Source organism: Piliocolobus tephrosceles, chromosome 1 (assembly GCF_002776525.5).
Source record: "Piliocolobus tephrosceles isolate RC106 chromosome 1, ASM277652v3, whole genome shotgun sequence".
Classification (NCBI taxonomy): Eukaryota; Metazoa; Chordata; class Mammalia; order Primates; family Cercopithecidae; genus Piliocolobus; species Piliocolobus tephrosceles.
In genome coordinates this window covers 220,981,641-220,990,983 of record NC_045434.1, presented here as the reverse complement: position 1 = coordinate 220,990,983, position 9,343 = coordinate 220,981,641, and the positions used below count along the sequence as shown (strand labels likewise).

The following is a 9,343-nucleotide window of genomic DNA, read 5'->3' as shown; positions in this document are numbered from 1 at the left end:
ACCTGGGTACATTACGCTAAGCAAAATAAGCCAGGTGACAAACGCTGTGTGTTCTCACTTAAATGGAGAATCTAAAAAGGCTGAATTCATAGAAGCAGAGAGTACAATGGTAATGACCAGGTCTGGAGGTAGAAAAAATGATAATGTGTTTAAAGAGTACAAACTTCCAGTTTGTTCATCAACTTAATTGTATTAAACATTTTACAATATATACCTATCAAATTATTATAATGTACATAATATATAATTATGCAATTTTTATTGGCCAAAAAATTAATGTTATGTACACATGCATATACACACATAAGTGTGTATATACAGGTACGTAAAACATATACATATATATCAATGACATATGTTGCTATGCATATTCTTGTGTGTGTGTATATATATATATATATACACTCACATATATCAATGACACAGTCCTAGTAAGCTTCAAACTAAACTAGAGAAAATTATAAAATGATAACTATTTAAAAATCAGGAAACAAATGGGAATTTAATACATGCTCAGCAATGTTCTAAGTTCCTCAAAGGCAAAGTACATGTTTTAAAAGTAGAAAGTAGATACATTAAACCGTATTACAGTTTAGGAATCAGTTTAGGAATTACATACCAAAAACTTAAAATTTTGAAGTAAAATAACATTAGGTTTTATTATATGGGGCAGATGCTTTAGTGTTCTGATAAAATTATTGAGTAGAAATTTCTGTAGAATCACATTTGAAACCTTCATAGGATATGAAATTGTAAAGCAGAAAACACGACATCTGGATGTGGTGTTTCCGGGATTTCTAAACCAAATCCCAATATCTCCACTACTCTCACACGTTTTAGACAAGACGCAAAATGGAAATCAGAAAATGTTTAACATAGAGTTCCTTAAAAATCACAGACGGCCCCATGTCCTCAAAAGCAATAAAAGAGGAAGCAGCCAGGTGCTCCAGTCCCTTGTAAGCCATGCAGAGGGCTTTGGTTTTCTTGGTAACCTGGAAGAATGGTCGCCAAAGGGGAAGCCCAGTCCTAGAGATGGAAGAGCCTGGGGGAGAAGATGTCTGTCTCTATATGAGAGCAAGAGAAAGAAACCAGGGCTTCTCAGAAACGATTTCCATTGGAGCACAGCTTCGCAAACCACACTTTAAGATCTGGCTTTCTCCTTGACTTTGGACATCTCATCTGTGTCATCTGCTTTATTCACTCCCACCTATTTGGATGTTTGGCTACTATCTCCTGTCTCCTCACACTCTGGGACTTTTTCTTTTTCTCAAGGTAGGTGATCAGGTTTAGCTTAGAGAACAGCCAAGAACTCTATATTAGAAAAAGTAATATGACTTCTGCTGTGATTTTCCAATTGCTACTTAGTACTGTGTTCAGTGGAAAAAACAGAACATTATAAAAGAGTCTAAAAATTTAATACCAAATTCTGTTTCCTCACAGAAACGTTATGATATTTAAAAACCTTTCTAAATTTGTGGGTCCTTAGCTCCACGACCCAGTGCTGCTGAATCAAAACGTGGTGGTGGTTGACTGGGCATTGTGGCTCACACCTCTGATCCCAGCAGTTTGAGAGGCCAAGGCAGGCAAATCACTTAAGCCCAGGAGTTTGAGGCCAGCCTGGGCAAAACGGCGAGACCTACTAGGGGGCAGTGGTGGCAGGGAAGGTGGTGGTAATGGGAGGTGGTAATAGGATTATAAGGTGTGAGCAACCATATTTTGTGCCTCTAAATTTCTGAAGTTACCACTAATCTAAAATTAAGGATACAGATCAGCTGAAGAAAGAAAAATATTTATGTCGAGATGAAACCTCCTCGTGGGGGTCCGCAGCTGCAGCACCGCCAGGCGGCAGCGTCCCACCTCCTCCGACCCCCGCAGCCCCACCAGGGGCCGGGCTCCAGCCCGGCGCTGCGGCAGGTACTCGACTCCGAAGGCGCAGGCGTGCGTTTCCTGCCGTCCCGGGTGTCTTCCTGCTCCCCGGACGCCCGGGCAATTCAGTCAATTCATCCACCGCTGCCGCAACAGTCCAAGCCGGGGAAGGGGCGGGCAGGGGCAGCGGGTCCCACAGACGCCAGCCAAGACCTCCGCTCCAGAACCCGTGGGCTGCCTTCCCCGGGGGAAGGACATTGCCATCGCCAGCCACGAGGAAATCCATCCTTGTGCACCTGGATTCCCATCGCCACCGACTTCGTGAAAACTGCAGTCCCGAGGACACGAGGGAGACCCAGGCCTCGGACCGTGGACACGCGTGGCGCCACGTCTCCCGCCAGACGGGCGCACTCTACAAATCTCGGGGTCCGCCGCACCAAAGAGACAGAAAGAAGCAAACAAAGAAAGGACCCTGTGAAACGCAACACCTCTCAGGGCTCCTTGGTTTTCCCGCGTGGGCGGCCCTGCCCGCCTGCTGTAGCCCGGCCCAAGCACCCTCCACCCTACCCCAGCCTGCTCAAAGGGACGCTGTCTACCTGAGCAGAGCCTCCCTCTCCAAGGCTCTGTGGCTCTCGCTCTCCAACTCCCTCACCCCCTCCCTTTCTCTACTTCCCCCTCCACCTCTCGCTCTTCTGTCACCTTCTGTCTCTCTCTCCCCCTCCGTCTCTCTGTCTCTCTTTCTCTCCCCCCGTTTCTATCGCTCCATCCCGGTCTCTCTAGCTCTCTTTCAAGCTGTGTCTGTCTTTGCGTGTCCGTATGCGTGTGTCCACGTGTCCGTGTGCGTGTGTCTTTGTGTATGTGTGTGTGTGTGCCCGCGCGCGTGCGCCCCTGTGTGTGTGTCGGGGTGGGTTTGCTAGTGGTGGCGGGTGTGTCTGGGCGTCCCTCTGCGCCTCTCTCCCGGAATCAGGCTGCCGGGGCTCTAGTGCCAGCGCGGGGCAAAGCAGGGCCTTCCCGCCCCATTGGCCACGGGCCAGGTCCTCGTCGGGACAAGCGGCAGTGGTGTGGGCGTGGTGAGAAAAAGGGACCGCGGGGCTGGGCCAGCTGTTCGCCCCTGGGCAGCCCTGGTGGCTCTGGGTGTGTGGGGCAAGAGGGAGCCTTGCAGGAGGGGCGGCGAGGGATCCAAAACAATGTTTCCGCGGCAAGGCGGAGCACCAGGGGGGATCCCAGGACCCTGAGCCCTGGGCCCTGACGCCTCGGAGCACACCCGATCCTGAGCCAGCCCGATGTGGTGGAAGCTCGGGAGCTCCAGAGCCGGGGAAGGCCTGCAGCGCCTGCGAAAGGGAGGCCGTCCGGAGAGCCTGGAGCCTGGGCAGGGGATGGAGGCATCACGGCCTGACGACGGATTCGTTTCCTGCAACATGGGGAGTCTCCACTGTGGCCGGTTTGGAAACTGGAAAGGAGAGCGAAGACACGGCGCTGCTTTTCTACGCTTCCCTGGAGGTTTCTGGGTCCCCACAGGGCTCGGGAAACAAACAGTCTATATGATCTCGCTTTCGGGGGCCAGAGACACGTGACCAACAGGACCCCTTGCAGAGGGCAAAGGGACGTGGAACCCGAAACCAGGCTACAGTCGGCCTGAGTGTGACTCCTGTGCGGATGGGACTATCCGCCTCGCGCTCTGTTGCAAGCTCAACGTGGGGCTGTGTCATCTGTGGACCATGTGGATGAAAAACGGACAACCACGCGAGTCTCGGCTCGTTGCTCTCTGGGGAAATCGCCCATTCCTTGGGAGGCGGAATTCGTCTGAATTGCTGAAGAACGTGGGTGGGGGGTGGGGGAAGGGATGAGAACTCCGCCTGGGCTGGTGGGAAAACCCAGCCGGCGGCCTGCAAACCCGCGCATGCGCAGTAAACAGTCCACCTCCGGGTACCTGGGCGGGCTCCGGGATCCCCGGGATGCTCAGGAAAGAATGACAGCCCGGCTCTGTGTGGAGTCTCTCACCGGACCTGGAACTCAGGGATCCGGGCCAGGTCAGCTGGAAGGGAAGAAACGCCTCTCCACACCCAGCCAGATGCTCACCGCGAAAGGGGGGCCACCGCCCCGCCCCCGACCGCGTCCCAACCCCGCGTCCTAAAGCTCCTCCAGCAGAGCCCGGTATTCCTCCTCGCTGAGGAGTAGAGGTTCCAGCAAAGCGGGCTCTCCCAAGTCCTGCAGCTCCTCCGGGGCCTCCGTTTCTAGGAAAGGTTGCGCCTGCTGCAGAAACTCTGGGGTCTGCAGGAGCTCATCCAGCAGGCTGGAGGGGAGTGCAGACAAGCGCCCGGGCTCCTGGAGCGGCGGGGAGGGCGCCCGGATGGCCTGCATCTGCTCCTGCCGCGCGGAGGCCTCCGGGGGCGCGGGCCCCGGAGGTGGAGCTGCCCCGACTTGGGGTTCCCACGGCGCCCTGGCGACCCTGGCCCCAGCCCCACCACGGACTCCCCTGGGACGTGGGCGGCGCAAGCACACCCTGGTCCTGCGGCTCAGCTCGAGCAGGCCCAGGCTGTCCCACCGAGCAAGGGCCCGGCAGGCTGTGGCGCTGCGGGTCCTGGTCCCCCCGGCGTTGGCTCGGGCACAGAGGCCACCCCCGGGGAGTCTGAGGGTGGGAGAGCGCCCCTTCCGGAGGAGCCGGGGCAGCGCAGGCAAAATCCCAATCCCCGCCTGCCGGGGCCGGTTGGGAGATCCCTGCTGCCTGCGCAGCCTGGCTGGGCCGTAGAGGGGCGTCGGCCCCTGCTCCCTGGCTCACGAAAGCCCCCTGTGGGAGAGCCCCCGGCGCGGAGGGCATGTGGGATGCGGGAAGCCCCGTTCCCCACGCCCCGGTGTGGGTGAAGGCGATAGAGGAGGGAGGAGGGCGACACCCGCTGGGGTGTCAATAACCACAGTGGCCTCAAAGAGCTCAAATGAAAGGAAGAATTGCACGTCTCTCAGTTTAAGTCAAGAACTAGGAATGATTAACCTTAGTGACCATGTAGAATTTTCATAGCTAGAGAGAAATCAATGCTTGGCTTCAAAACTTCAAAGGATGGGCCGGCGCGGTGGCTCACGCCTGTAATCCCAGCACTTTGGGAGACCGGGGCAGGAGGATCATGAGGTCAGGAGATCAAGACCATCATGGCTAACACGGTGAAACCCCGTCTCTACTAAAAATAAAATTTAAAAAAATAGCCGGGCGTGGCGGTGGGCGCCTGTAGTCCCAGCTACTAGGGAGGCTGAGGCAGGAGAATGGCATGAACCCGGGAGGCGGAGCTTGCAGTGAGCTGAGATCTCGCCATGCACCCCAGTCTGGGCAACGAGAGTGAAACTAACAAAAATAAAAATAAAAAAAGGAAAGAAGAGAAAAAAGGAAAAAGATTGCTGCTTATTGACAATTCACCTAGCTACCTAGAAGCTTAGATGTTGATGTACTTGGAAATTAATGTTATTTTCATGGCTGCTAATACAATATCTATACTTTAGCCTGTGAATCAAGGAGTGGTTTTGACTTTCAAGTCTTATTATTAAATAATAAATGCATTTTGTAAAGGTATAGCTGTCATAGTGATTTCTTTGATGAATCTGGATAAACTGAATTGAAAAACCTTTTGGAAAGGATTCACCATTAATCCTTTAATGATATTTCAACCTCCTCCCGTGAATCACAAATGTCCTTAATAGTAATCCTTAAATGCCACTAAGGACATTTGTGATTGATGGGAGGAGGTTGAAACATCAACATTAACAGGAGTTTGGAAGAAGTTGATTCCAGCCCTCCTGGATGACTTTGAGGGCTCAGGATGTCAGTGGAGGAAGTCCCTGCAGATGCGGTAAAAATCGCAAGTCAACTAGAATTAGAGCCTTATGATGAGATGAAATTGCTGTAAACTCATGATGATACTTGAACAAATGGGAAGTTGCTTCTTATGGATGAGGAAAGAAAGTATTTTCTGGAGATGGAATCTGCTCCAGGTGGAGATGCTATGAACATTGCTGAAATGACAGCGAAGGATTTGGGATATTCCATAAACCTGGTTGATAAAGCAGCTGCAAGGTTTGAGAGGGCTGACTCCAGTTTTGAAGGAAGTTCTACTGTGGATGAAATGTGATCAAACAGCATCACATGCTACAGGCAAATCTTCTGTGAAAGGAACAGGGTATCAATGCAACAAACCTCATTGTCTTATTTTAAGAAATTGCCACGGGCATCCAAACTTCAGCAGCCCCTACCCTGAGCAGTCAACAGCCATCAATACAGAGGCAAGATCCCCACCAAGAAAAAGATTATGACCTGTTCAAGGCTCAAAAGATTATGACCTGTTCAAGGCTCAGACATTTGTTAGTATTTTTTTTTTTTAGCAATAAAGTGTTTTTAATTAAGGTATGCACACACAGTTTTTAGACATAAGGCTATTAACATACTCATTAGACTACAGTATAGTTTAAACATAACTTTTATATGCACTGGAAAACCAAAAAATTTGTATGACTAACTTCATTGCAACATTTGTCTTCTTGCAGTGGTCTGGAACCAAGTCCACAATACTTCTGAGGTGTGCTTGTAGGTTTTTTGTTGTTTTACGTTTTGAGATGAGGTCTCACTCTGCCACCAAGGCTAGAGTGCAGTGGCATGATCATAGCTCGCTGCAGTCTCGAACTCCTGGGGCCAAGTGATCCTCCCATCACAGCCTCCTGAGTAGCTGGGACTACAGGCATGCAATACTGCACCTGGCTAATTTTTATTTGTAGAGATGGGGTTTCACTGTTGCCCAGGCTGGTCTTAAACTCCAGGGCTCAAGCAATCCTCCCACCTTGGCCTCCCAAAGTGCTGAGATTATAGGCATGAGCCACCACACCCAGGTTATCTGTAGTTTTTAAAACAAAAATATACTTTAAAAGTTAAAATATATTTTTACAAATGTATATATCTACCATAATAGTATCACACAGAATGGTTTTACTGCTGTAAAGATTCTCGGTGCTCTGTGTATCCATCTCTTCCTTCCCCTTGGTTCATGGCAACCACTGATCTTTCTACTGTTCCCATAGTTTCACCGTTTCCAGAATGTCATATAATTGGAATCGAACAGTATGTAGCCTTTTCGGATTGGCTTCTTCTCCTAGCAATACGCATTTAAGTTTCCTCCTTGTATTTTTTTGTGGCTTGATAAATCATCTCCTGTTAGCAGTGAGTAATATCCCATTGCCGTTATACTTTTGTCAAGATTCAGAACGTACAACGTGAAGAGTAAACGTGAATGTGCACTGTAAGCTTTGAGCGATAATGAAGGGTCCAGGTAGGCTCCTGGTTGTCACAGGTGCACTCCTGTGAGGCAGGAAGCTGTAGTGGGGAGGCTGTGTGTCGGGAAAGGGACACATGGGAAGTCTGTACTCGCTGCTCCGTTTAGCTGTGAACCTGCACTTCTCTAAAAAATAAAGTTTATTTATTAAAACTAAAAAAAAATTAAAAAATTAAAATTTACAATATGTCATATAGTTTCCAAATCACAAGACAAAGACATAATAAAACAAAATGTAGAAAACAACAAATATAGGAATAAAACATCAGTGACAGAAGGCAGAAGACAGAAAAGCGGAGCCAAACACATTATGTAATTATTAGTTATATTCATTTATGCTAACTTATACTGATTTAACATATTATTTTTCACTAAATGGCATTAAAGGAGGTTTGAGGAATTTGCTCATCACCTTCTGGATGAGAGGACTCAATAATATTAACTCATTAATTTGCTGTAAATTATTTTAAAATATGCTCACATTTCAATACAAATTCCATGAAGAATATTTTGGAACAAGAAAATGTGATTTCAAATTCATCTGACGAACAAACACACACTGAGAGCAAATATTACAAAATAAATCTGTAAGATATTTAAGGTCATTATAACTTTTCAAAATTAAACATTTGATATGGCACAAAAATAAACATATAAAAGAAAGAGAATTAAAAACACAGAAATTTTGTGTAATTCTGTGTAGTAATGGGGTAACGCTTTAAACCTACAAATCAAGAATAATTATCCCATTGGTGGTATGATTAGAGTAATAAATGAAACTGCCTAAAATGTAAAGTTCTTACACATTTGAACACTATGTAAAAAACACAAGACAAACAACTGGGGACATTTTTACAATTATCTTACATAAAAGTTAAAATCCTTATGACATATACAATGTATAAAACAGTATGATTACTGCTATTAATACCATTACGATTACCTAGTCTTCCCGCACACCAGTCCTCTTCTGGTGCCCTGTGGTGAAACAGAGCCCTCCCTCTCTGGCCACAGGGAGGGATCCAGCAGGAACCTGAGCCAAGAAAGGCTCCAAACCCGGACCCTGCCTAAACCCACAGAGAGTGTGAGCCAAGCCGGGACCTCACAATCCCTCCTGCAATGCAGATACGCACTCACGGCAGAGGTTGGGTCCCTCTCTGGAAAAACTGTGTAACAATTATTGCAGAAATTTCTTATGTTCCCAGACACATGGAGAAAGCTGGTATGGAAGACTGATGTCCACGTGCTAAGAGAAGCAGTCACCATGACACACACACTGCACACACCACACCATGTGCACACGCACACATACCCCACACACACCACACCATGTGCACACGCAAACCCGACACCAAACAGCACACACCACACCATGTGCACACGCACACACACCACACACACTGCACACACACCATGTGCACATGCACACACCCTCCACACACTGCACACACACCACACACCCCACACCCACTGCACACACACCATGTGCACACATACACCCCACACACACTGCACACACACCATGTGCAGACACACACCCCACACAGACACCACACTGCACACATACCGTGTGCACACACACACCCCACACACACTGCACACACACCATATGCAGATACACATCCCACACAGACACCACACACTGCACACACACACACCCCACACACACTACAGACACACCACACGACACACATGAACCTCACACACATCACACACACAGCACCACACACACCACAAACACATCACACACATACCACACACATACACATACAATACACAGACACCACACACAATACACAAACTACACACCCACACCACAATGCACACACACACCACACACATAATACACAGTACATCCAGCACACATCACACACACGTCACACACACACCCTGCACACACGTCACACACCTACACCCCCACATACCTCACGGCATACATACAATCCTCACTTTTTGGAAATTAATTCAGTTTTTACAGAGCCTGAATAGTAAAATATTTTATTGGCTTTTGAACGAGCCAAGAAAATGCAGATAAATACACATGTGTAACCCCAAGGGCACAAGTAGCACGATGGAAATCACAACAGGAGATTAAACGCTGTAAATTGTTTATCGTTTTAAAAAAACGAGTCTTTCTCATTTTACTAGAAACTATTGACCAGAGTAAACTA

At 48.3% G+C, this 9,343-nt stretch overlaps 1 pseudogene; it reads right to left on the bottom strand.

The window, feature by feature from the left end:
• Positions 1-3,996: 3,996 nt before the first annotated feature.
• Positions 3,997-9,107, bottom strand: LOC113225333 (annotated as a pseudogene).
• Positions 9,108-9,343: the final 236 nt, after the last annotated feature.